Here is a 22,963-nt window from a genome sequence, read left to right on the forward strand (position 1 = left end):
CATTGATTCTGAAGGCCTGTGGCAGATTTGGTACGGCATGGCAACATAAGCTAGCTGACTTCTGATTGGATAAAAACTCTATAAACTAAAAACAACAGCGCTGGAAGGAGCATAATATTGAAGAGAATATGAATACTTTTAGATATTTAGGGAAAGTGAATTAAAAATTACTGGCGTGGCGAAGTTGGTAGAGTGGCCGTGCCAGCAATCGGAGGGTTGCTGGTTGCTGGGGTTCAATCCCCACCTTCTACCATCCTAGTCACGTCCGTTGTGTCCTTGGGCAAGACACTTCACCCCTTGCTCCTGATGGCTGCTGGTTAGCGCCTTGCATGGCAGCTCCCGCCATCAGTGTGTGAATGTGTGTGTGAATGGGTGAATGTGGAAATACTGTCAAAGCGCTTTGAGTACCTTGAAGGTAGAAAAGCGCTATACAAGTATAACCCATTTATCATTTATCATTATAATTATGATCATGATTTCTAGTTATGTTAGGCCTGCAGAGAAGGCCTTGCTGGCCCTGACGGCACACCATCTATTAAAAAGGCACTAGTTGGCGTTGGCTGTTCTAATACTTTTTCAAGAAAATCAACTGGTACTGATCGGTGGTCAATGGGCCCATCTCTAATGGGTACCAAAGCTTTACCCCCCTTGTGGAAACAATGCCACAGTGAATGTGTGCTGTAATCAAAGCTAAATACGGTCCAACGAAATATTAATCTGTGCCCTTTTTGCAGTGTATTAGTGAGTGGGAACAGGCTTTTCATAAATATGCTCCTGTTCCAGGCCAAACACATTATGCAAGTATCTTCAGCCATGCATGTGTGTGTTTCAGGCACACTGCAATCTATATTTCATCAGTTGGGCCAGGTCTGAAGACCTTGGCCAAAGCTGTCAAAGTTTGTCATCAATTCTCCACGCCTTGTCATCGGTCTTTATCTGATCGCTCCGTGTTTCTGGCTGGACGTTCTCCTCCCTCGTGGCCATTGGAGAAGAGCCAAGAAGCATGAAGGGGGGTTTGCGGGGCACCTGAAACATTTCAGGGTTGCTGAAGAATTGATATAGACATGTTTTAATGTGGGTTCTGACAATGTGAGGTTGTCTTGTGCTCTCGTTTGCTTCCTCTACAGCTACTTTTAATTAGGGGTGTACCATAATTATTGGACTGATATGGGGAATTATGACATCACAACGATAAATCCAATACGCTTTAAAGAAAACTCACATAACAGATTGAAAAAAACAACACTTCAATAGTGAGTTTACCCATACTGTGCTGGATGTGGGTCAAGGTGCTGAAATCATAGACTACTTTTGTCTTACGAGCTAGCATTAAAGTCCTGCTATTTTTTAAATGTACTAATCTTAATTTAGGATGTTTTATCAAGGAAAATGATCTATCAGAGTGGCCCCAGAATTCTTCAATGCTTGTTTGGACACTTATGGTTTAGTGCATATTCTTGTAAATGCAAGTGTGCCACTGTCGTGTTTTTGACCCTGCAGGACTGAAAATCTGTTGAACAAAAAAGCAATCACACACAGCTCCTTTACTGAGGGTGCAGTACAGGGTATGTGAGTTATGGTTTAAATAGTACCTTTGATATATGACAAAGCCCTGCAGTGCCTCCCATCTAGGAAACAGACGGAGAAGAGGATCTTAGCAAACTTGTGCCATAGTGAAGCGCTGGCAGAACCAGAATAACAGGTAACAAACCCAAACCCGAAGCGAAAGACTTGGTGAATCTTCCCACTTGAAAGGGTCGGACGTGCACCTCGCCTCTCGCACACCAGCTCTTTGGTCTTCTGCTCAGTGCTATAGAAAAGAGCATTCCAGGCATTCACGCCTTAATTGCACTGTGCATCAGTCCCCTTTGAAAGGGGGAAGACGTGTTACAAAGACGCTCGGGATCTGGTGATAGGGCACGGCGTCCGTCCCCAGCCACCTCAAGGGCTATTTAAAGGTACAGTAGGCTGTATTTTCCGCCGCACAGCGAGGCACCCACCCTTCCGCCTGGCTCCATATTGGAACCAGATGATGCTGGATGCGAGGCCCTGCTAATTCAAGTGGACAGGGCAGATGGAAGCAACTGGGCCCTGCTCGCATAACACCCCATGTTGGCTTTGGTGTCATTAAAAAGTATGCAGAGTATAAGCTTGTATTCATAAAGTAATGCACATAGACGACCACCATACATACCACTGGGCATCCTACAACATCTGCTACTGAATACAAACAGTACCAGTCAAACATGTGAACACATTGTCTTGATGCATATTTCTATCCCAGCAGGCACAAGACATTAAAACAATGTTAAAACTTGTTGAATTCTAAGAATGACCTGGCCAAGATGGCAGCAAAAACTAAGTTACAGAAATAAATATAAAAACAACAGAAAACAGCAGCAGTCACACACCACAGTTAGAAATAGATTACTTAGATATATTGACATAAAAACAATGTATAAAATGTTTCAGCAAAAACAATTTAAAAACAAGTACAATGCCCAATAGAAACAGTTTCTCGATCCTTTAAAATGGGCTGAAATTCCCCCAAAAGTGATCAGCTCAGGTAACCGCAGAACCTTCTTTAAGTTATTCCATGACTATGGACCATCTGATAGCTTTTTTTTCCAAGATTTGTTTTGGCTCTATGAACAAACATTCTAAGTATGTCCTGCGACTTGAAGCTGTAGCGACTGGAGTCTCTCGACATAAAAGAACACAAATAAGGGGGAACCAGACCAAGAAGTGATTTATATATAAAACACAACCATTGAGAAAATCTGCATATTGATAAAGATGGACAGTTTGCCTTTGCATACAAAGTGCAATGATGGACAAGGTTGCCACAACCAGTAATAATAACGTAAGGCACAGTGATGTACAGTATCCAGTTTTTTCAAATAAGAGTCGGGTGCATTCATAAAAAGCAAGTCAGCATACCTGTAGTCTATTGGCGTAAAAACAGTCAGAATCAAGCATTTCCGAACTTGTAGGGAAAAACAGGACTTGTTTCTAAAGAAAAATCTCAATTAAATTTTAAGTTTAGCCACAAGTTTTTTTAATGTGAAATTTAAAAGACAAGTTCTCCTCAATGACAATTCCGAAGTACTTAAATGTTGTGACCATTTCAAGCAGTTAATATTTTTATAACTTTTATACCTTTAAGTCTAAAAACTTGGATAATACATTTTTAGACTTACTTTGTCATTTAGTATATAATATACTGTATAAACAACTTTTATTTTAAGCTGCATTTTAAATGTAACCCTTTTTTTTCCCAAGATGGCACCGCTGTAGTGGCTGCTGTTGGCAGGAGCTCTGTGCTCTTGTGTCATCCTTTTGTGTTTCCCTCTTGTTTTCATGTGTTATTATTTATATATATTGTTTTGCCTTTTGGTTCGGGACCCTTTGGAACTGTGTGACAAGGGGTGGCACTTTCGTGACTTCTGCGGTGCTTTTTTGTGGACTTCTGGATCTGCTTCCCGGGAGCCTTTTGGCCATGGAGACCAGCTGCTGGGTCTCTGCCACACCAGAGTCCGTTTGGAGAGACTGGAGGAGATGCGGATGAAGAGACAGGGCTGCAGAGCTAGCACTGAGCGCCTGGACGGACAGGCTTTACAGTGTCTTGGCTGAATGAGCAGGTATCGGACACCTCGGTCTCCTTGGACGTATCCTCACTCATCCATGCGGACTAGACACTGGCCGAGAGTTGGTGGGCGGCCGAGAGTGGAATCGGCTCTCTTGGTTGCTTTGTTTGGTCTGCTCCTGTCTCTGGCCATGCTCCCTCCACCCCAGCAGATGATGGCGTGTAACACCGCAGAGGCCACTACTGTGTATATGTTTCTTTTACTTTTTATTCGTAGCTGTATTTAGAAGTGGCTGGTTGCATCAGCTCTGCTCTTTTAATGTCTTTAATGTCCTTTGTGTTCATACTTGCCAACCTTGAGACTTCCGAATTCGGGAGATTTTGGGGGGGGTGTTACGGGGGGAGGAGTATATTCATAGCTACAATTCACTGAAATCCAAGTACTTCTTATATATATATATATATATAAATAAAATAAATACTTGACTTTCAGTCAATTCTAGCTCTATATATATATATATATATATATATATATATATATATATATATATATGTATTTTACTATATATTTATATACATATAAATAAAAGAAATACTTTAATTTCAGTGTTCATTTATTTACACATATACACACACATAACACTCCTCTATTCATTGTTGTATTTGGAAAGTGCAATGCAATGCAACTGACTTCCCATACTTGCCAACCTTGAGACCTCCGAATTCGGGAGATGAGGGGGTTGGGGGGTGGGTGGGTCGGGGGGCGGGGTTAAGGGGAGGAGTATATTTATAGCTAGAATTCACTGAAATTAAAGTATTTCTTATATTTATATATACTATATATATATATATATATATATATATATATATATATATATATATATATATATATATATATATATAGTGCAGTAAACAGTAATGAAAACACAGTTCTACTAACTGTACTGTACTTGCTGCTTACTTTAAAAAAAAATAACACTTACCTTTCACTATTTGAGTAGCCTTTGTTCTGCCATTTGAGTACTGGCGAGCGATCTCTGAATCTGGGAACATATCCTTCACGGATTTGTTGAAAACATACGCAAATGAGAACGGAATGTTGCTTGCAAGGTGGCCCATAATACTGCGTTGCCGCCGCCTTGTGCTTCTCTGACCGTTCATGAGTGACTATATCCATTCGGCCACCGTGTTATGGGTTATAGATAAACCTATTGATAATGGAGACATATATAATAGTCTCCTTTTCAGGTGAGAGGACGCTAAAGGCAGTGCCTTTAAAGCACGCCCCCAATATTGTTTGTCCGGCTGGAAATTTTGGATATTACAACTTGCCGTAGTTTTGAAGCAATGCATGATGGGAATCCGGATGTTGTGTGTCAGTGTATTAACGTGCCGGCTGGAATTAACACACGCTGAGAAATAGCTCCGTGCCTGCTTACTTTTTGGGTTATAGATCAACCTATGGATAACCAGTGTTGGGTTAGTTACTGAAAACCAGTAACTAGTTACAGTTACTAGTTACTTTATTTCAAAAGTAACTCAGTTACTAACTCAGTTACTTACACCAAAATGTAATGCGTTACTGTGAAAAGTAACTATTTAGTTACTTCTTCTACTTTTTTTTTTTTAAAGCTCCCATTAATGCCCTTTTAGCCTTCATTTCAGTACTGTTATTGCACTGGAGAATAATACAATCTGTTGATCAACTTGACATACCGGTACATTTGCATCACTGAACTCTGCTAAGCAATGTGCTCTACATACAACACACAAAGACAAAGATATGTTTCAAAGGGCCAATTTATTTCAGGCCAGAACAAATTGACAAAACTATTTTAAATAGCTGCAACATAACATACATAAGTAACAAACCGCATAATAACACTAACACTAACACTAACCACGTTAAACCCAGATTCCGAACTAACAAAGGTCTTAACTCATTCTCTTTCTATGCCACTTCAATATGGAATGCACTCCCAACAGGTGTAAAAGAAAGGGCATCTCTATCTTCCTTCAAAACCGCACTAAAAGAACACCTCCAGGCAACTACAACCCTAAACTAACACCCTCCCGTCCACATAATACCTCTTCGGATTGTAAATAATCAAATGTAGACACTTTTTCTTATACTTTCTGATCTCTCTCTCTGTGTCCACTACTTGCTATACATATCCTACCAAGTCAGTCCTACACTGTTTCAATGTCCATTTCTCTGATGATGCAATTGTTGATGACTGAAGTGTTGATACCAACCAAACCTAACCCCCTCCCACCCCCCCTCCATATCCCACACCCCGGATTGTAAATAATGTAAATAATTCAATGTATATACCCTGATGATTATCTTGTGTGATGACTGTATTATGATGTTAGTATATATTTGATAGTATATATCTGTATCATGAATCAATTTAAGTGGACCCCGACTTAAACAAGTTAAAAAACTTATTTGGGTGTTACCATTTAGTGGTCAATTGTACGGAATCTACTAATAAAAGTTTCAATCAATCAATCAATCAACAACATAGCTGTAAACCTGGCTTCACCTAAGGAAGGCACACGTGACATACACAGAGCCTAACCAGGCAGATTTGAATTGTTGTTTTGGGCAGTAGACGGGATCTTTGATCCAAGACACAACTTACATTTAACTAAAATGTTCTTTTCTTTGTGCTCGACAAAAGAAAAGAAGTGAGAATATCTCATACTTGCCAACCCTCCCGAATTTCAGTGCCTCTCCCCGGGACAACCATTCTCCAAATGTCTCCCGATTTCCAGCCGGACTTAAGGCACGCCCCCTCCCGGTCCGTGCGGATCTGAGTGGGGACAGCCTGTCGTCACGTCCGCTTGGCCAACCAAAAAGTAACCACAGAACACTATACTGTATAGTCGTATAGTGTTCTGTGGTTACTTTTTGGTTGGCCAACGGTTTACGTTGTATTGCGCACCCCCCCTCCCCTACCCTTCCCAAACCCAGACACACACACACAGAGAGAGCGCAGAGGAAGAATCAGAAGCACGTCTGTGCTTCGCTGCAATAAAACACGATCAGATCCTCAGTTTCTAGCCGATACTAAATCAAAAATAACGTAAAATAACAGAGTAACGCATCATGTAGTAACGGTAACTGAGTTACTGAATATAAAAAATAACGCGTTAGATTACTAGTTACCGCCGAAACTAACGGCGTTACAGTAACGCGTTACTTTGTAACGCGTTAGTCCCAACACTGTGGATAACGGAGACATATGTAATAGTCTCCTTTTCAGGTGAGAGACGACGCTAAAGGCAGTGCCTTTAAGGCACGCCCCCAATATAGTTGTCCGGCTGGAAATCGGGAGATTTTCGGGAGAATGGTTGTCCCGGGAGATTTTCGGGAGAGGCACTGAAATTCGGGAGTCTCACGGAAAATTGGGAGGGTTGGCAAGTGTGTTTGTGTTCTTTGATGTTTCCCTCTTACACACATGTAAGAGGGATGTGTGCTATGGCTATGAGTTGTTTTTTCCCTTGGCCTCAGTCTGGACCCCCTCTCCAGGGGCCCAGGCTTAGACCGATTTTTTATTTTTTTTGTCACCCCCACCCCCATTGTTTACCTGTATCTCACCTTTTTTGTTGGCAGACCCGTCAGCAATCCTGTTCTGTCTCCCTGTAATGTTTGTCTGATCTTGAATGGGATTGTGCTGAAAATTGTAACTTCCCCTCGGGGATTAATAAAGTATTTCTGATTCTGATTCTGATTCTGAACTATGTAGAAAATCCCAAAATATGTGTATTGTACTATAAAGACTTTGCCAAAACTCAGCCCTAATTTACAGTAAGGATAGCATGTCGCTACTCTCTGTTTAGTATTCCGTATGTTCAGTAACTAGCGTTAAACAGTTAACGCCGAGCATCTCTGCTTGTTTTGGAAGAGGAACCAAATTCTGTCTTTAAACCAGCATGACGGACTGAGCCTGCAACCTTATATCCCCTCGTAACTTCACGGCGGTGCCTAGCAACCGTAAGAGCTATTGTGCCACCCCTCGCAGTGCACATGTGCATAAAAAATGTAGCTCCCCACATAGTGTGCAGAGGTCATATAGAGTATATAAAAACAAGACTTTATCATGACACATTTTTTGTAATCCATCTTTTGTAATTGCATCATATTGAAGTATGCAGGTGTACCTAATGTTGTGTCTATAATGCAAAAACAGAAAATATATGCATCAGTGGACAACGAATGCGCCGAGAGCTCACGGCTCCCTCCTCCCGAGGCAGCATCTGGTGAATGTACACTATCTGTGAAGGGAAAACTTGGAAGATTGGCCAAGAAAATTTCGTCTTTGATAGCGTTTGTTTATTTAGCTGGACTCCCTTGACCCGCGCTGACCTCCCCCTCTTCTCCAGCTCAGCGGTCTGCAAGCCAAGCCCGCCAAGTGAGCGCTCTGCCCCGTACGCTATTAAAATGTACTAGTCTGTGATTAAATGTACTACTCTGTGATTAATAGTCATAAAACATAGCGTATTGATTGTAAGTGGGCTTGCATCACCCACGAAGATATACTTCATACTCTGCACACTTGACTTGCAGCAACATTAGGTACACGTAATGTTTAAACAGGGTTGGGCATCGATGGGAACCGGGTTGGTCTTACATTCCGATTCTCCTGGAACCTTCCACATTTTTATTCATCGATTCCTTTTCTCAATGCTCAGTCCGCTGACCGGAAAAAGTAGCTGCCACTGAGGCAGCGAGCAGCTAATTGTCTATCTCCATACACCGTGTGGAGCCGCTCCTTAAAGTCAGTAATCCCCCATTGTGACAAATAATCTATATTAATAGCTACAAGTCCCATTATCACTGGAGGACGAGGCTAAAGCTGTTCTAAGCTTAGCTAAACAACTGCTATATTCCTCTGCTGTTTAGCAGCCACTGCCAGGCATACACGTACATGAGGGTTCCAAGTTCGATTCCAGCTTCCGCCATCCTAGTGACTGCCTGTTGCGTCCTTGGGCAAGGCCATGCTCTCAGTGCCACCCACAATGGTTTAAATGTAGATAATGGGTTTCACTATGTAAAGCACTTTGAGTCCAGAGTAAAAAGCGCTATATAAAATATAATTCACTTCACTTCACGTAAGAGGAAGACAAATCCATCCATTAATCGGTAGTTTTGATACCAAGGGTAATATTAGTATATCTATAGTTAGAATTTTTTTTTATTAGATATTTATACTTTCAAAAAAACTTTTTTTTGGTTTTTGTTTTGAAAGGAGGAGCCAGAATCGTGCACATTCAGACGATACCCAAACCTATGTTTAAAAGTGTCATGATAGCAGCAATCAAAGAGAGTGAATCCAAAAGATTTGGCGGTAGCGAGCGACTACCAAAAGCTGACCTGACCGACGGGACAAGTCAGTCATTTTATTAAGTTGTGACTTCCTTTCTTTCCCTTCCTTACATGGGGAGTTCAGAGGTCAAGAGGATCTGTCAGCAGTGACAGAGAGGATTATGGGTGTAGGCATTCCATTGGCAGTCATTACTAGCCTCAGTCAGCACCCGGTCTCTAACCTCCACCCCTCATCCTCCGTCTTCTCTGGTTCTTCTCTCTCTTGTCCTCTGACAGACTAAGAAGCAATTAGTGTCACAATAGAGTTAGACATCTTCTCAATGGTGCTGCTTGGTCACACTGAAGCCGAGGTTTTGTTTGACGCCGCTGTGCTTCACCAGCGAGTCGGGTTGCGGACTTTGAAGGCACGTTTCCAAGCCGAGTGGCACGGTTCAGTTTGGATCAGTAAGTCCTGCATTCGAACCTGCGAACCCACCACGAGTGTCAACCACCTAGTGTAACTCGACAAAGAAAACCTTGATGTTGCATGCAAAAATGCAAACAGAATCAAATAATGAACAAAACAGTAGCATATGCGATCTACTCTCTATTTTATGCTGCTGCTGTCACATATACTGTATATACTGTAATATTGTACATGGTCATTGGTATACATTGTATGTTTGTTTTAGACATAATATAATATATCTGTATATATATTATTCTGTACACATATGTATATATTCGTATATATGTTAGATTTTTTTTATCGCTATATTAGTCTATTAATACCTGCATTGTCCTTTCCATCCTTACACTTTCCATCATTGTAACTGAGCTACTGTGTTGAACAATTTCCCTTGTGGATCATTAAAGTTTGTCTAAGTCTAAGTCTAAGTCTAATACCTGGATACAAGTTTAATTGGTTCTGTGATGCAGCTCATACCTTGAAAAACGTGCTTTGCAAAACAGCCTCATCCATCAAAATAAATTAAAATCAATGCAATTGTCCTTGGCCCCCCAAAACTGCACAGTTTTAACATATAACATGGCTTTTTTTTTTTAAAAGAAAAACAAACTGAGTTTAGAAACACTGTATGAAAAACAATACAATCGAGTGTAGTACAAACAACGGTACTTTTATGAAGTTATGTAATAATGTACAAGATTTAGGAGAGTGGACTTTGACGGTATCTCCTCCTCCGTCAAACATCCCATCAGCAGCTTTTTCTTGTTTTCATGGATGAATGACTGCCATTTAGATATTGTTTTAACATCCTTGGCTGGCGTTATCATAACCTTTATCATTGACTCCTGCTAGTGCTATGCTGCTTCACTAAGTCTGCAACCCACACAACTCGGTCATGTTTTGATTATTTCTTCCTTTAATTCAATGACTATCAGCCACTTCTTCTCAGCACTGTCCTTCACACTCACTTTCTTTGTTCCCATGATTGGAAAAACAAATCTATGTCCATATCTCGCTATAAAATAATGCGATCGAGTAAAACCAGATGTTTTGTTCGGATCATACAGGGTTCACTATGATATTCGCTACGCCAACTAGCGGTTGAGAGGCTCGTAACCCAAATTTTTGCTTGCAAACCCAAAAACGCGGAAGCTGGTGCACTCATATCCTGAGGTACCACTGTAGTCGTTCCTCACCACATCGAACTTCAGATTTAAACATTGTTTTAAAGCATATTCCAAATACTTTTTAAATAGGGTGTTAAATTAAGTCTTATATGAATTACAGTGCAGCACTTCTATCATTTTATTTATTATGATGTGGTGATTGATACAGATATTCACAAAACGGGAATTTCAATTCCAGTTTAAGGGTGAACGATGTAAACAACAACACGACAACTAATCTTGCTGCTGTGTTCCCCGCGACAATCAAGTTGACCAAGCTTTGGCAGAAAATGTTTGATGCACTTCATTATCAACACCTGCCTCATCAATAACACATTTCCACATTGATGAGCCTTTTGGTGTGACCACTGTCAAAACATAGCAGTACCAATGCTAACAAGACTGCTATCAGCAGCTGTCCAGGCAATGCTAAGTGGAGATGAACTCTGTTGATGCACTTCATCTTCGACATCATCAGTTCCACATGACATTGGTGAGCCTTCGACGCAAGCTTGTCTAGATCCACCATATTACCGTGCCCAGTCCCCCGACCAAAGGAAATGCCCCAAAATCTTGGACTGTGAAAGCAAAGTTCTTTCCAGAACTCTCTTAAACACTTTACAACGGGCACATATCTTTGCCGGCCACATTTCTGCCTCCTTACAATACCGTAGCCAAATACAACCGCAAAAAAAAAAGGAAAAGGAAAAAGCACCAGAGTGAGGTTTGGACCCCTGCGTTCGAACCTCAGCCCAGTAGGATTCTTCACATTCCAGCCCATGTTGGAGCTGGAGTCTGGTCGGAGGCCCGAGCAAACCATGCTGGGCTCAGCACATTGCATACCCTCGTCCTCCGTTCCTCAGCTTTTCTGCTTCGGAAACAAGACGGCTTTTCTCTCCCCTGCGGTTTGGGCTTCCTGAGAACAGAACTCAGGTACCCGCTTTCCCCCCCACACGTCGTAGGAAAAGCACGGATGATTACAATTTCTCCCCTTCGCACAGCTGTAACGGGATAGTGGGAGTTTACATGAGGCCTGGCGCTCTTTGACAGTAATGCAAGGGACATTTGTTTACCTAACCTTATGGGTCACACTGCAGTTTAGCAGGGAATGAATGACTTCATTTTGGGGGTTTAAATTAAAGGGTTCCTCCTCTCTTGAACTTAAAACAGATTTGTACAGGCTGTGGAATGAACAATGTACTCCCTCAGTGCTCCAGCATTCCACTCGCTCTGGCTATAAAACAAGAAAGAGACAAATGAATTACGGCGGTTGGCGCTAATGAAGCGCAATCGAACTCCTGAGGTTGTGCATGTTTGCATACAATTATGTTAGTCTTTACTACTCATTTGATTATGTTTGATCTCGCTAATGCTTCACACACGTCGTAAAAAAAAATCTTTCATTGGCCCTGACATGGTGTCAGTTACTCCAGCAGTTATTGGGCCACGCCATATTTGAGGGAAATTGCTACCTTATGCGCCTTTTAAAAAAGCGATGGCTTTTGAATGGAACCCTTTAAAAAAGGGAGTAGTGTTTCATTTAGAGGTCGTGGTCATTTTGGCAATGCGATTCTTACCACCGGGGAGCCTTGGAACCTTTGACGCTCACACATGGCATCAAGGCCTGCTGTGGTGTGACAGAGTGCTCGGGAGATGCCTGGACACCATGAGCACACAAATTAGAGCCTATATCCGCCGTACGTATGGTAGCTCCGCTCAAGACTTTCATGCCGCTCGCTCGTCAAAGAGGAGAGAATTGATTAAAGGCCCTTTTGAACGGCTTCCTTTTGAGAGCTATTATTTCCCAATAACCAAAGGGGGGCAGATTGAGATCAGTCGCCGTATCTGTTGTTCCGGTCTCCTTCTTATTGGTGTTTTTGTTTGAGCCCCGCAAAAAGAGCTCACCCCATTTTCCCTGTCAGTCATCAGGTTGTAATACAGGGGCTCTAAGATGTAACTTAATGCCGCTTCAGGGCTTTTTTTTTTGCTGGGTGAAATGATTTGATATTCCACAGAGTACTCCAACAAATAAGGCACGCCACAAAGATCCTGTGACTCTCAAAAATGCTTTGATGCCGCCAAAGAAGGGGCTTCTTTACCCACCGCCAGCCATTGCGACAGATTCACAGCCAGGGGAGGCCATAGTTGCCTTCAAAATGTCCTTGCGGTCTTCGAGTCACTGACCTCTGACATCTGTCAACTGCACAATCCATAAGTGAAGGGCAAACTTGGAGGAAGGTTTAATCCAGACGCAACATTACAAAATAAGCACAATGAAACACAACCGTCACAATCTGGTAGGATTTAGTTGAAATATGAGTGTCTGAACATTACAGCTAAAAACTGATAGAATTCAAAAAGAGATTCAACTACAGCAATTTAATTATTTTACATGTGTAGAATCTCTCCGAAATTAATGTTTTTCATAAGCCTACCTGCCATTAGACATGTTCAAAACCAGATTGGAGATATAAATGCACTTAACAGTCCTTCCAGGATTTCACAGGATTTTTTGGGAATTGTTGTGGCCTAAAATGCCTGAATTTTGAGAAAGTTGTGGAAAAAGTTGTGATTTCTTCAGGCCTATTTGTTATCAATATTTTGAGTATTCCTTGAAATTTTAACCATAAAACAGCACAGCGTTTCAACAAAAATCGTAAAACAAATAATGTATTGACATTTTACTCGTTAGATAGGTAGACATTTATTTGATGGCAATAAAGTACTCAGAACTCATAGTAAAAATGTTGTGCTGTTTTAATTAATTATAACTAATAATAGTAATTAGGGATGTCCGATAATGGCTTTTTGCTGATAACCGATATTCCGATATTGTCCAACTCTTTAATTACCGATACCAATATCAACCGATTCCGATATCAACCGATACCGATATATACAGTCGTGGAATTAACACATTATTATGCCTAACTTGGACAACCAGGTATGGTGAAGATAAGGTCCTTTTAAAAAAAATTAATAAAATAAAATAAGAGAAATAAATTCAAAACATTTTCTCGAATAAAAAAGAAAATAAAACAATATAAAAACAGTTACATAGAAACTAGTAATTAATGAAAATTAGTACAATTAAGTGTTAAAGGTTAGTACTAATAGTGGACCAGCAGCACGCACAATCATGTGTGCTTACGGACTGTATCCCTTGCAGACTGTATTGATATATATTGATATATAATGTAGGAACCAGAATATTAATAACAGAAAGAAGCAACCCTTTTGTGCGAATGAGTGTGAATGAGTGTAAATGGGGGAGGGAGGTTTTTTGGGTTGGTGCACTAATTGTAAGTGTATCTTGTGTTTTTTATGTTGATTTAATAGAAAGAAAAAAAAAACAAGAGAAAAAAAACCCAATACCGATAATAAAAAAAACGATACCAATAATTTATGATATAACATTTTAAAGCATTTATCGGCCGATAATATCGGCCTGCAGATATTATCGGACATCTCTAATAGTAATAGTTAAAGGTAGCACGGTGAAACAGGGGTTAGTACGTGTGCCCCACAATACGAAGGTCCTGGATTCGATCCTGGGCTCGGGATCTTTCTGTGTGGAGTTTGCATGTTCTCACCGTGACTGCGTGGGTTCCCTCCGGGTACTTCCTCCCACCTCCAAAGACATGCACCTGGGGATAGGTTGATTGGCAACACTAAATGGTCCCTAGTGTGTGAATGTGAGTGTGAATGTTGTCTGTCTATCTGTGTTGGCCCTGTGATGAGGTGGCGACTTGTCTGCCTTCTGCCCGTGTGCAACTGGGATAGGCTCCAGCACCCCTCGCGACCCCATACGGGACAAGCGGTAGAAAATGGATGGATGGATGGAGTAATAGTTAGAAAGCAACACCACAAAAGGCTTCCTTATTGTTCACTGTCTGCTCTGTTTTCCACAAGTTGTAGACATTATCTGTGTATGTTTTACACTTGAAAAGTGTTTGTCCATCTTAAACATTCATTAATGTCGAGGGCTGCAGAAATTAATAAAATAAATTGATTCGTTGGATGAAAAAAAGAGCATTGATATGTATTTTGTTGTTTCGTTGATTCGCTTAATGAGTAAAATACGCAACATTGTTTCCGCTCCAGCGCACATGAGAACGGTGCTCCTATTAGTGACGCAGATCACGCTGCTGGTGATGTGGCCTTGCATGTGTGTGTGGGGGTGGCACCAGCGGTGTGCCGATAAAGAGAGATGAGGAAAAACAACAAGGTGGAAAGAGAGCAAAGGGCCATGAGAGCATTTAAAAGTGAAAAAGACAGAAGTCAAGGTGAAACGTTTGCACTTTCAGATAGAGCTGACATTTCACAATAGCACTACATAGGTGATGCACTACAATACCATTAAGCACCTTTCATATTTAAGAGCAGTAAACAAGCAGAAACATGGTAAAAGTATTTTATCCATCTTATGTTTGACTTACATAACAAATGTTTTATTCAAACACGTGAAGGCATGTTAGAATCTACAGTTTGTATAATAATGCCAACAAGTTGTTTGTCCATATATAATACATTTTTAAATGTGAATGCATTAAATTGCTAAAATATTATAACTCAATGTATCATGCTTTATCAGAGTTTTTTTGTTTATTTTGGCTCTTTATCTATTATCTGGCTTTAGACAACACAGGTTTTGTTTTTGTTTTTTTAACAGATTTTTTTATATGATATATAGTGATGCTTGAATGTTATGTGTATTTATATTTTTTAAGAGAATTAAGGTCATTAGAAAAATCCTTGTTTATCTTTAGTATTTTTCCTAAAATATGCATTGAGGCAAAAAAAAAAAAGTGTGTTATATTTGATTACTCGATTAATCGAACAAATTAAATGATGGACTATTTGATTATTTTACATAATTGATAGCTACAAAATTTAAGTGTCAAAATGTATGCAAGTATTTACTGCTATTGTGATTAATCAACATTTAACAAGTGTGATTTGTTAGATTTATGTATATTTGACACCACTAATAAACACATGTAAACTAGGAAGTGAGTGTATTGCTAAATGTTTACTACATTACCCACAGGTTTTAGCGTTGCAGACAGGAACAAGACGTGGGTCTGAGCTATGCGGCTGTATGACAATTGTGTCGTTTAAGCCGGTGTTTTTCAACCTTTTTTGAGCCAAGGCACATTTTTTCCATTGAAAAAATGTGGAGGCACACACCACCAGCAGAAATAATAAAAAACTGAAACTCAGCAGCCGATATTGACAATAAAAAGTCGTTGTCGCAATTGTTGGATATGACTTTAAAGCATAACCAAGCGTGCATCAATATAGCTCTTGTCTCAAAGTAGGTAGGTGTACTGTCACCACCTGTCACATCACACCCTGACTTATTTGGACTTTTTTGCTGTTTTCCTGTGTGTAGTGTTTTACTTCTTGTCTTGCGCTCTTATTTTGGTGGCTTTTTCTCTTTTTTTGGTATTTTCCTGTAGCAGTTTCATGTCTTCCTTGACCGCTATTCCCCACACCTATTTTAGCAATCAAGAATATTTCAGTTGTTTTTATCCTTCTTTGTGGGGACATTGTTGATTGTCGTGTCATGTTCGGATGTACTTTGTGGATGCCGTCTTTGCTCCACAGTAAGTCTTTGCTGTCATCCAGCATTCTGTTTTTGTTTACTTTGTAGCCAGTTCAGTCTTAGTTTCGTTCTGCATAGCCTTCCCTAAGCTTCAATGCCTTTTCTTAGGGGCACTCACATTTTGTTTATTTTTGGTTTAAGCATTAGACACCTTTTTTACCTGCACACTGCCTCCTGCTGTTTCCTACATCTACGATGCAATTAGCTACCTGCTGCCACCTACTGATATGGAAGAGTATAACGTGGTAAGTCTGCCGATCTCCAGACAGCACAGACACTCAACAACAACACATTATTTGCGGAATACTGGTTTGCAAAAAATATTTTTATCCCAAATAGGTGAAATTAGATCATTTCCCACGGCACACCAGACTGTATCTTGCGGTAGTGTGCTGCGGCACAGTGGTTGAAAAACACTGGTTTAAGCAATAAAGAGTTGATAAATGGTTGCACTTTGTTTTCCTGCTTCGTCTACACAAGAAAGGCAGTTGTGCATTTGAGCTACAAAGTCATAAAGTTACAAATTCGATTGGCAAAAAAGTGCGGGGTAATTTCAGGCATTGAACAAAATTACAAGGTTGCGCATAATTGCAGGGAATTGGTTGAATTTGTGTGAATTGGCGCAGCTGCAACTTCCTGAACAAACTGATTTAAACAGCGAAACAGGGAAAACAAAATCTCCTTTGTAAGGTAAAAAAATGCCAAATTAAGTTAATGATCTTCAAACTTGGCAAAAGAACACATAAGAGACAGGAAGAACACACAAAAAGATCCGGAAGGATGAGGAACCTTTCATTGAGTGACAGCGGTCTCCCTAGAGGCTGTAATCAGAACACACCATCTCCCTTCAACTTCAGACATTCCGGTAAGCACCTGCTTGTATCTCACTTCTGCATCTGCGTCGGCAAAAATACCACCCGTTAAATGTGCAGACAAGGCCACCGCTCGCTACCTGTGGACAGTTGTTTCTTCTGTAGTCATGCATCACATCTCCAACAAGATGAAGCGCTCTGAAAGATAAAAAGCTGAGAAAAGGAAGGGAGTGGGGGTTTGGGGGGGAAACCCAACAGTAAAGAAGAAGAAAAGGAGGAGGAGGCCTTCAAGTGAACAACTGTGCGGTTTTGGCAAACAAATGTTACACTCATCTAGGTGGTCCCAGACGCCCTATCCAAACAGAGGTGTCGGATTGAGATTGGGTTAAAAACAAAGCCCAGGTATGCTCGTATCTCCTGACTTTAATGATTAATCTGATCAAGGCTGCTTTTCATGTGTCGACGCCAGCGCTGGAAGAAGCCTTTTGACTTGACATGCCGACAAGTAAGAACAAGAAAGTGTTGTGTCTCACTGCGAGCCGGTGACTTTGTAGACCGAGTCTGTTTACGTAGCACACAACTCCCAGCAGACTAAAGTACATCAGACACTAAAACTTGCGCAGTTTACCTGGGAGTCAGGTCGGATACATGTTGGGGAAGGTTCATACCACACATACTTAATGAAGACAACCACTTGTTTAAACCAACTAAACTTCTCATTTCTTTACATTTAAGCAAATCCCCTTAGAAAGGACATGCGAATGATACGGTTGTCATTTTTTAATATCAGTCAAGACATTTTGTTAAATCCTGCTTGTTAAAAGTTAAAGTTAAAGTACCAATGATTGTCACACACACACTAGGTGTGGCGAAATTATTCTCTGCATTTGACCCATCACCCTTGATCACCCCCTGGGAGGTGAGGGGAGCAGTGGGCAGCAGCGGTGGCCGCGCCCGGGAATCATTTTGGTGATTTAACCCCCAATTCCAACCCTTGATGCTGAGTGCCAAGCAGGGAGGTAATGGGTCCCATTTTTAAAGTCTTTTTCGAAGCTTGCAACACAAAAATAACGAAAGTTTAAGAAACTAAAGAACAGCAACACTTGTGTCTCCAAAAAATTACCTTGCAGAAAGGAGGAGCAGTGTATCTCTCGATCAGTGGTTCTTAACCTGGGTTTGCTCGAACTTTAGGGGTTCGGTGAGTCAGCGTCAGGGGTTTGGCGGAGGTCAAGACACACCCGACTCATCGTGTAAATAAAAACTTCTCCCTATCGGCGTTTTATGGATACCCCCAAACAATGTTCCCTCTAATTTTCCATCTGATTTGCAGGTGTGTAATTTGAGTTCATGCACTGTGTTGGTTTTGTTTTTTGAACAAGGGATGTTAATGCACGGTTAATTTTGTGCGCCAGTAAAAAACATATAACTCTCTTACTATAGAAGGGTTCGGTGAATGCGCATATGAATATGGTAGGATTCAGTACCTCCAACAAGGTTAAGAACCACTGCTCTAGACACATGCATCTATAGCAGACCTGGGCAAATTAAGGCCTGGGGGCCGCATGTGGCCTGTCAAGCTTTTCAACCTGGGCGGCCAGACATTCCCAAATAATTTTTTTAGATCTTTAAGATGGAAACTGTCGCTGCCATTATGATGTGCAGTGATGTTTTCAAATGACCGTAAGTCTAGAACTATACAAAGTATTTCAATGGTTGGAATCTGCCCTTTTGCATGTTATACTAGTTACTATGATAATCTAAGTCACAGCAGCTCAGACGAGGCACCAAGCTGTGTGGGTGGGGAGCGTTTCCACAGAGGCCAGCCTGAAATGCCGATGTCAGGGACAGACACGGAAGGAGATTTTTACAACAAAGTTCTAAAGCTTAGTGATAAATCAGATATATCAGATTGTAGTTGGGGGTTCATATTTCGCTGTGTTTGTTGCATTTTTGTTACGTTTCGCTTGATTATGGACGGCGTGGCAAAGTTGGTAGAGTGGCCGTGCCAGCAATCGGAGTGTTGCTGGTTACTGGGGTTCAATCCCCACCTTCTACCATCCTAGTCACGTCCGTTGTGTCCTTGGGCAAGACACTTCACCCCTTGCTCCTGATGGCTGCTGGTTAGCGCCTTGCATGGCAGCTCCCGCCATCAGTGTGTGAATGTGTGTGTGAATGGGTGAATGTGGTAATACTGTCAAAGCGCTTTGAGTACCTTGAAGGTAGAAAAGCGCTATACAAGTATAACCCATTTATTTATTAATTGTGTCGATCGAGAGGGGGAGTGACATTCATATGTTGTCAATATTCAGTGTTTTATCGTTCATAGTTAATATTGTAAATCCTACATTCTTTATTTTCATGTACATTCTGGGCGTTTCATTCAGTAAAAAAATTTAAAATTCCATTCCCTTTTTTAAGGCGGTCTGTCATAATGTTTTTAGCATTGAAATCAGACATTATTGTGAGATTATGTATTAGGGTTCCTAAAAATAGATATAGCGGCCCCCAGACCAATTTTTTTCTCTAAATCTGGCCCCCCCGAGGGAAAATAATTGCCCAGGCCTGATCTATAGTCTGATCCCCAATGATGTACAAAAGAGTAGAGAAATGGCTCAAAGGAAAAAAAGTTATTTGAATTAGGGCTGTCAAGGTTAAGGCGATAACGAGACTTTCCTTCTACGGTACACATTTTTTGATGCGTGTTTAACGTGCTTGTGACCGTCAGCCCACACCATAGCAAGCAGCCACAAACAGGAACAAACACCGAGCAGAAATGGACAAAGAAAAGTGCAAACTGAATGACAAGGCTAGTCCAAACCTTCTGCATTTGCCCCTACAGAGAGCAGAGTCATCCCCAAATGCCAGCAGCTGCGTCGATGCAGATACATTTTTCATTTTATTTTAGTCAGCCTTTTGATGAAAATTAATTTTAGTTTTAGTTCAATTCTAGTCATTTGAATTGATTTAGTTTTAGTCGACGAAATTACACAGCATTTTAGTCAGCTAAAATTACAGTAAATTTAGTCAACTAAAACATAAAGAATAAAAGACAAGGCCTCTTTAAATTCGAAAGCACCTTTATTTGGGCTACCTGCAAAGCATTTGTTTAACACTAAAGTAGCATTATCTTATGGTGAGGAATGATGTATGATACATACAATGGTCAAAGCCAATAAATATCTTTCAGGCCCTTTTTCTATTTTTTCATGCTATGACTCCAGGAAAGCAGGTGTGTAAATGTGTTGTGAAACGGAGTTACAATGCATGCCTTCATTATAATTTGGTTTTGAATGCAGGAGAACCAGAAGCAGCAAATACACGTACTGTAGCTTTAACTTACAGTTGTGCAGATGTCCTGATGACTCGCCTGCTGATGGCATCCGAATAGCGTCAAAAAATAAAATGTGTTCTCTTCACTTTTTGCCAGGTGTACGCATACAGTATTAAGATGTGGAAAACGTTAATTCCACAAATTATTTTCGCGGTGAGAAATACAACTTCCTCATCTCACGAGAAAAAGCATCTGATTGGATATCTTTCATAACTAACTGCCAGCCCCTTTCAAATGTACGCTGTTAAAGAGCTGTGATTGGATGTATTCCCAACTTGTTCCACCCATAAAATACAATTGGATTTAATTTCTGTCAACATTTTTGCCTGTTTTTTATTCATCAACAAAAATGCTCCATTGTCAAAAAGGATGGCTCCTGTTTTTTTCCTGATGCACTGGCTACTTTCCTGTTCCTTACTTTTTCAGTAGTTAACTTACACTAAAACGCGATTCCAACTTGACATTTTTTAAAACATACAAAGCATTTTATTTGAATTGCTTCACATTTAAGATACCTTAGCCTAGCTTTGCTAGCTCCAAATACAACGCCACTTTGAAGCCGCCATAAACGTGAGTAAGACTTTATGTAACTTATCATTCTCCCCCGGTACTGTTCCCCAAGCATTTAAAACATCCATCCATCCATTTCTACCGCTTGTCCCTTTTGGGGTCGCGGGGGGTCGCTGGAGCCTATCTCAGCTGCATTCGGGCGGTAGGCGGTGTACACCCTGGACAATTCGCCACCCCATCACAGGGCCAACACAGATAGACAGACAACATTCACACTCACATTCACACACTAGGGCCAATTTAGTGTTGCCAATCAACCTATCCCCAGGTGCATGTCTTTGGAGGTGGGAGGAAGCCGGAGTACCCGGAGGGAACCCACGCAGTCACGGGGAGAACATGCTAACTCCACACAGAAAGATCCCGAGCCCGGGATTGAACTCAGTACTACTCAAGACCTTCGTATTGTGAGGCAGATGCACTAACCCCTCTTCCACCACACTGCCCATTTAAAACAGTGGTTGTTCAATTCATCCTCTACTTAAAAGTCCTAACTACTCTGAACTTCTTCTAAACTACCAACCGGTGTCACATCTTCCATTTACCTCAAAAATTCTCGTAAAAATGGTCGCACATCAACTTAATGAACACTCAGTGTCTAGCAATCTTTTTGAACTTTTTCAGTCGGGTTTCAGGGAAAATCGCTCTACTGAGACGGCCCTTGCAAAAGTGACTAAAGATTTATTGCTAACTATAGATGTCAATACATCATCTTAATTGCTACTGCTTGATCTCAGCGCTGCCTTCGATACCGTTGATCTTCTTTTAGATCGCATCAAATCACGCATCAGTATATCAGACTTAGGAGCTGAACCAAGAAAATTCTATCTCACTGAAAGGATGCACTATGTATCCCAGAACATTGTGATCTCTGAGTATGTTATGGTCACCTGAAGAGTACCACAAGAATCAGCTCTTGGCCCTGTACGCAACAGGAACTATATGCTACCGCTAGGCAACATCATTCGCAAAAATAGTGTTAGCTTTCACTGTTATGCTAATGACAGCCAACTTTACATGCCCCAAAAGCTGACCAACATGCCAGATTGTAGTCAATCGGAAGTGTGTCATAATGGAATCAAACAATGGATGTCCATTGTCCAGCAACATCTTTCATCTTAATACTAAAAAAAAACCCAGATGTTGATTATCGACCCTGCCAGACACAGACACTCGTTTAAGGCAGAGCCGTTTATAGAGAGAGTATGGACAACCTGGTTTCAAGCGATCTCCTCAATGATTGGTCTAAATGCATTCATGTGACTACAGGCGCCATGGTATGTACCAGTTTGAAGCCACTGCTAAGCAACACTGCACTTCCTCATTATCAGAATCAGAAATACATTTGTTTCAGTTGAAGAGTGTATGCCGAGATTTTGCCGTGTAAACATGGCCTGTTGTGCTGCAAGCCACACCCAAAAATGCGTGAAGCAATTGGATAAGTTTCCCCGCAAAACAGAAAAGAAAAAAATATGGGTTATGAAGGTTTGCCAGGAAGGCTGGAGAGCCAATAACAACAGATTCTTGTGTGAGGTAAGGAAGCATACGTACACATGGGAAAACGTGGTATATCACACTCTCAATAACAGTGAATTAATACACTTTGCTTGACAAAACTTTGCTTCAAAATTGCACCTTCTGCATGTGTCAAACTAAACTAATAAATATTAGAGTAAAAAGCAGCATTAGTTCAGTATATAAGTTAACATTGTGATAATAAAATCAAGAAGCCATGCAGACTCACCACAGCAAAACCAATAAAAAGTATTCAACAGGAGTTCCCAGACGGTTTGCCTCCATATAGAATAGAATAGGCTTTTACTGTCATTGCGCATTAAGAACAACGCATTCGCGGAATACTGACTGCGGAAGCTACCATGCCAGGCGTTTACCACGACCCATCAGGAATATTTAGGGCATGGGTGTCCAAACTTCGGCCCGTGGGCTAAATGCGGCCCGCCGACATCTTTAATTTGGCCCGCGAAACATCATGAGATTGATACTGGAACTTGCCCGCACTCATTTGAAAAGACTGACTGTCACCATCAAGTGGCCAGTATGGGTAATTGAGGTCAATAACCTTTAATGCTTTGCACAGCATTTACTTATA

Source organism: Nerophis lumbriciformis, linkage group LG34 (assembly GCF_033978685.3).
Source record: "Nerophis lumbriciformis linkage group LG34, RoL_Nlum_v2.1, whole genome shotgun sequence".
Taxonomy (NCBI): Eukaryota; Metazoa; Chordata; class Actinopteri; order Syngnathiformes; family Syngnathidae; genus Nerophis; species Nerophis lumbriciformis.